Source organism: Trichechus manatus, unplaced genomic scaffold, assembly GCF_000243295.1.
Source record: "Trichechus manatus latirostris isolate Lorelei unplaced genomic scaffold, TriManLat1.0 scaffold00075, whole genome shotgun sequence".
NCBI lineage: Eukaryota > Metazoa > Chordata > Mammalia > Sirenia > Trichechidae > Trichechus > Trichechus manatus.
Window position 1 is genome coordinate 11668563 of NW_004444011.1, and position 6230 is coordinate 11674792.

Sequence of the window (6230 nt, forward strand, 5' to 3'; positions counted from 1 at the left end):
TATTCCTTGGCTGCTTGTAGATGTATCTTCACATGGCGTCTGTTTTGCCCCAGCCATGTATGTGTCTCTTCTGCTCTTTTTGTAAGACATACTCAGAAGGGATTAGATTTAGGACACACCCTAGTCAGGCATGACCTCGTTAACTAACAAAAGAAAATCTGCATTTCCAAACAGGATCATGTTTACAGGTACAGGCGTTAGGATTTCAACATAACATTTTTTGGGGAACAATTCCATCCATAACACTTAGAACTTACGGAAAATGTGTTTCTCTTTGGGGCTTCATAGCATTTCCCATTTGAATTTTTTAGGCTTTAGAGTCTGAGTAGGTATATAAAAGATTAGAGCCAATATAAGGGGAGGCTGGATATGCAGTGTACTTTGGGTTGATATCAGAAACCATAGATGGGATGTCCTCAAGTAGAACTAAAACAGACTGGTTCTCATCCATCCGTTCCTACAATGATACTGTTTTGATTTCTGGAATGCCCTTTGAACAGAACAGACTCCAGAAAGTTGTACTGAGCAGCTCTGTCTTCACTGACGTATGTTAGTTCATAAAACTGAAGTTCCATCCAGAATCCATGTGTAGTGGTCAGGAATTGGCCATAAGGAGTATGTCATAAATAGTCCAGGAGTTAAGAGAAAGATTTTCAGGCAGATGTAATTTAAATTCCTGACTCTGCTGTTTATAAGATATATGACCTTAGTCAGTTTACTAAACCCTTCTGAGCTTCAGAGCGCTCATTTCTGAAATGTGAGGATTACGTGAGGTAGATCAGGTGAAGAGCAGTGCACGGAAAATGCCAAATAAACATCATCATTATTATTATTAAAGCCAGGATTTTGTTAGATTCACTTCCCCTTTGAGTTGGTCAGATTGCATAGATCATTCGTGATTGCCCAATCCTGCACTCCTCTATATCAATACCTCATTTCAGGGTATGAATATATAATAAGACTTTTGGTTAAACACTGTATGTGTTCATCTCAGAGCTCTCCGCCAAACCCCAGGACAATGAAATAAGAAAACTTTTTTTCTTTTTTTAAAAGAAGCATAACCCGTCAAATAGAATAGACAGGGGCAGTAGCAGTAAAAACAAACAAATTTTAGAAGCTGAAAATGGGTGAGTGGATATTAGCCTGGCAAACTAAATTGGAAATTGACATGCATGTAGCGAAAGAAACCGAAGAGAAACAAACCTTGTATCACAGCACAACAGGGGGAGCTTAGGCCCAGAGGCATTTGTTACCTTTGAAGGCATGGGCTAGGATTGAGTCTGAAAGCAGGATTGGTTAGAAACAGTGGTGTGCTGATAAATGTGTATCAGTTTGCTGCTGGGTGGAGAGGGGAGAGCCCTGGTTTGTATCATAACTGAGTTCAGTGGTGTGAATACTCCCTCAAGGACTGATTTCAAGCTATCAGCAAGAGGACACTGAGCCCACCTTTGGAAAGAGCTGGTGTGAGCCAGCTCCACCACACCACTAATTGAAAATTGTTACAAGGAGTTGTTAGACCCCAGTCCCTTCCCTCAACCCACAGGAATGAGTAAATACTTTCCCCTCACTCTGACGCAAAGCTGAAAGTTTACTTTCTGCAGAGGTTGAGCCAGAGGAACTACGGACTTGTGAGTTGTGTAACCTAGGTAACCTAACCTGGTGTTTGTTGGGAGCGTGGGGGACAATGAAGGGCAAGTTGGCTTTGAACATTATAGTAAAAATCAGATGTCTGTATCAGACAAGTTTATTCTAATTCGTTAGTAGATGGAGACCTTAGAGCACTTCATCTGGTCTAATTGCTTGGACTATGTAGGCTTCTGTGAGAGATTCACCAAGGAGTGTTGAGAAAGGTGAGGGCAACGATACCTCTTGGCACATAAGGTTAAATCCTGAACCCACAATGGCGTCTTGGTTTCTGTGGGCATTGCGGTGGAACTCTCTCAATTTTGTCTTAGATAGGAGAACTTTCATAACACCCAATTAACATTTTCTCTTTCAATTTTTTTTCACCAAAGTTGTCCCATTTCATCCTGTAATACTAGGCTTTTCAGAAACATAGGTAACAACAAAGGATTTTTGTTTTGTTTTGTTTTGTTTTGTCAGGTTTTACAAGAACACTTATTCTACAATTAATTTCTAAAATTGTTTTTTGGATACTAAGTGACTGCAGGGTAGGCAGACAACGAATATATCAGGACTAGATGCAGGAAGGGGCATGTTTTGCGGTTTCTGAGGGTCAATAAAAGCTCTTCAAAGACACCTAAAAATGTAGCATTTCATAAGATATTTTCTGCCTAGACCATGAATCTGGTTGTGTGGCCACAGAGCAATCACTGCATGTACTCCCGGTCCTAGTCACAGACTATTTGGGTGTAAGTGTCAAGCATTCACTTAAAATAAATCATACAAAGAACTAGGGATGCTTTCTGGAAAGGATCCAGAACTCTCATGCACTCTAAGGAAGAGTTGAACACCCAGGCCTTGAGGAAAGAAGAACCCATGTGCCATCAGAGGCTTCCTCAGCAGGAACCCACAGACTGGTACTTTAGTGCTGCACCATTGATGTATCTGACCTCCCAGTTCCCTCTCTTAGCTCAAATTCCCAAAAAGAGATGTTGAGTTGTAGCTGGCCATCAATAGGGGCTATAATAGAGAACCAGTTGGGTATGCAGAATCTAGACATAGACCTGGGTTAAAAGTTCAACTCTACCACTTACTAGCTGCATGAAATTGGGCAGAATATGAGGTCCCAGCTTCTCATTTATAAAACAGTACCTATTTCATGAGTTGGAGTCCCTGGGTGGTACGAATGTTTAATATCCTCGGCTGCTAACAGAAAGGTTGGCAGTTCAAGTCCACCCAGAGGCACCTCAAAAGAAAGGCCTGGCAATCTACATCTGAAAAATCAGCCATTGAAAGCTTATGGAACACAGTTCTACTCCGCCACACATGGGTCACCATGAATTGGAGTCAGCTTGATGGCAACTGGTGGTAGTGGATTTCCTGAGTTCTTGTAAAAATTAGATGAGATAAACCATGCACAGTATTTAGCACAGTTGTTTCACATATTAATTTACATATTTTTAATTTTTTTAAAGCCTCTATCCTGATCTAACCAGCAGGCACTCTCATGGTACTCTCTCCTAGACTGATGTTCTCTATAGACTGAGTGAGGGGAAGAGGTCAGCGGCTTTGGTCCCTACACAATTCATTAGCCTCTGGCTATGTTGAGCTTATGTAAAACAAGCAGCACGGAATTGCGTGGAAATGAGCAACAATGAGAGATGGAATTTCCTCTCCTAACGTCTTTCCAGGGTTTAGAGTAAGAGTCAACTTTAAACAAGGCTGTGTGCACATACATTACCCAGAGAGGGAGAACCTGGCTGCAGGAGATGATTTGTAATCATTTACAAGTTTTCTTTATTTTCAAGGCGTTGGGATGTTTGATTCAAGGAAAAAAAAAAAAAAAAAAGCCAAAACATTGCTGAAGTCCAATTTCCCTGCACTGAGTTACCCCACAGGGTGGAAATCCACTGAAAAATCCAGCATCACCCAGGAAGCATCACTGGCTCAGGAAGTTTAGAAGGAAACAGAAGTAAAAATTAATGGATGTTGATATGCATCTGTGTGATTGTATGCACATATATTCATTATATAATAAAGCACATACAGGGCACAGTTACAGATCCTTTCTAGACATAACTAAATACCTTTCAGGACTGGATTTCTGGGTTTGAAGGATTAGGACCATAGTCTCGTGGGACATCTCCATCAATTGGCATAATATAGTTCATAAAGTTATTTTCTACATCATAGTTTGATGAGTAGTGTCTGGGGTCTTAAAAGCTTGCAAGTGGCCATCTAAGATACAGCTATTGATCTCTACTTGTCTGGAGCAAAAGAGAAAGAAGGAAACCAAAGACTCAAAGAAGAACTTAGTCCACAGGACAAATAGTCTACACAAACCATGGCCTCATCTACTCTGAAACCAAAAGAACTAGATGGTGCCTAGCTACCACTACCAACCATTCTAATTAGGACCATAATAGATGGATCCTGATAGAATGGGAGAAAAATGTGTCACAGAACCTCAAATTCCTAAAAAAAAAAAAAAAAAAAAAAAAAAATCAGACCTACTGGACTAGTTGAGACTGGAAGACTCTCCAAAACTATTGCCCTGCAATACTCTTCAAACCTTGAACCAAAACTAACCCCTGAGGTCACCTTATAGCTAAATAACAAATAACTTTAAAAAAAAAAGAATACCATCCATAAGGACTGGGTTTCTTAAAAAAATTACCTATATGAAACCAAAAGGTCAACAATTACTTTAAAACAAAGATGAGAATGTAAGGGGGCAGGGAAACTAGATTAACAGAAATGGAGCAAACGGAAAGGAAATAAGGAGAATGCTCATGCATTGTGAAGAATGTAATCAATGCCACTGAACAACCTGTGTAGACATTGTTGAATGGGAACCTAAACTGCTGTGTAAACCTTCATCAAAAACACAGTAAAATATGATTTAAAAAAAAAATCAATGGATTCAAAGAAGCTTGACTGGGTAGAGGTGAAGGTACCCACTAATTTCCTTGCCCTTTCCTGCAGCAACCCTGTTCACTGCCCTCACACTGTGGTTGATTGCCCAGCAAGGCCAGAGCCTCTCTCCTCCTACTTGCAGTTGCTATTTCAACACACACACGCACACACACACACACACACACACATACACACAGGGAAGACAATCAATTATTTAAAGCAGCATTTCTCAACCACAGGCTGCACCTTGGAACGAACTGTGCACTTTATAATAATACCAATATCTGGATCCCAGCCCTAGAGATCCTGATTTAATTGGATTCGGGCAGGGCTGAGCAATGATATTTTTGAAAGCTCTCCAAGTGGTTTTACAGAAAGTGATTCTAGAGACGGTCTTTCATTTCTTCCACAGGGGTTTGGGTCCCACTTCCTCCCTCTGTCTCAGGGAGTCTGGGCTCTCCTGATTGTAGCCTCTCACTCCTGATTGCAAAGCCCACCCTGATGCTTAATCTTCCCCTCTCTACTAGCTCCTTATCTATACTCAACTATACTAAAATCTCTCTCTCCAGGAACTTTCGCCTAATCTCCCTTTTCCTTCAACAAACTTCTTGAAACTGCTTTTGCCAAGATCACTAGTTACATTTGCAATGCTGACTCCAGTAGACAGGTTCCAACCATTATCTTATCTCACATGCACATCAGGCAGCACTTGGCACTTGGGGGCAGTGGTAGTTCAGTGGTAGAATTCTCGCCTTCCATACGGGAGACCCAGGTTCTATTCCAGGCCAGTGAACCTCACGTGCAGTCACCACCTGTCTGTCAGAGGAGGCTTGTGTATTGCTATGATGCTGAGCAGGTTTCAGCGGAGCTTCCAGACTAAGGCAAACTAGGAGGAAAGACCTGACTATCTCCTTCCAAAATCAGCCAGAGAAAACCCTGTGAATGGCAATGGTCAGATCCTCAACAGATCATGGGGATGGCATAGGACTGAGTAACATTTCGTTCTGTTGTGCATGGGGTCCCTATGAATCGAGGCAGCATACAACAACTACATCACCTTCCCCCCACCCTCCTTCTGGAAGTGCTCCCCTTCCTTGGCTTTCAGGACATTCTAGTAGTTTTCATCCTCCCTCTCTGTCCTCTCCTTCTGAGTTTCCTTGTAAGCTTGTTTTCTGCCCCTCAAAAGTTAGTGCTCCTCTGGATTCTGTCTGATGCCCTCTTCATATTATTTTAAATTTTTTCATTGATTAAGTGGAGGCAACAAATATTATTGAGTGCCACCATGTGCCAGGAATTGTTGTACACAAAAAAAACCCAAACCCGTTGCCATCAAGTCAATTCCGACTCATAGCGACCCTGTAGAACAGAGTAGAACTGCCCCATCGCATTTCCAAGGAGCGGTTGGTGGATTTGAACTGCTGACCTTTTGGTTAGCAGCCTTAGCACCTAACCACTGTGCCACTGATGAAGAAAACTAGACACGGTTCCTGCCTTCATGGAGCTTACATTATACTGGGGGAGAGGAAAAACAAACAACTAAAGGAAACATTAAGAAATTGTGATGAGTGCTTTTTTTTAATTTTTTTATTGTACTTTAGATGAAGGTTTATAGAACAAATAGTTTCTCATTAAACAGTCAGTACACATATTGTTTTATGACATTGGTTAACAACTCCACGACATGTCAACAC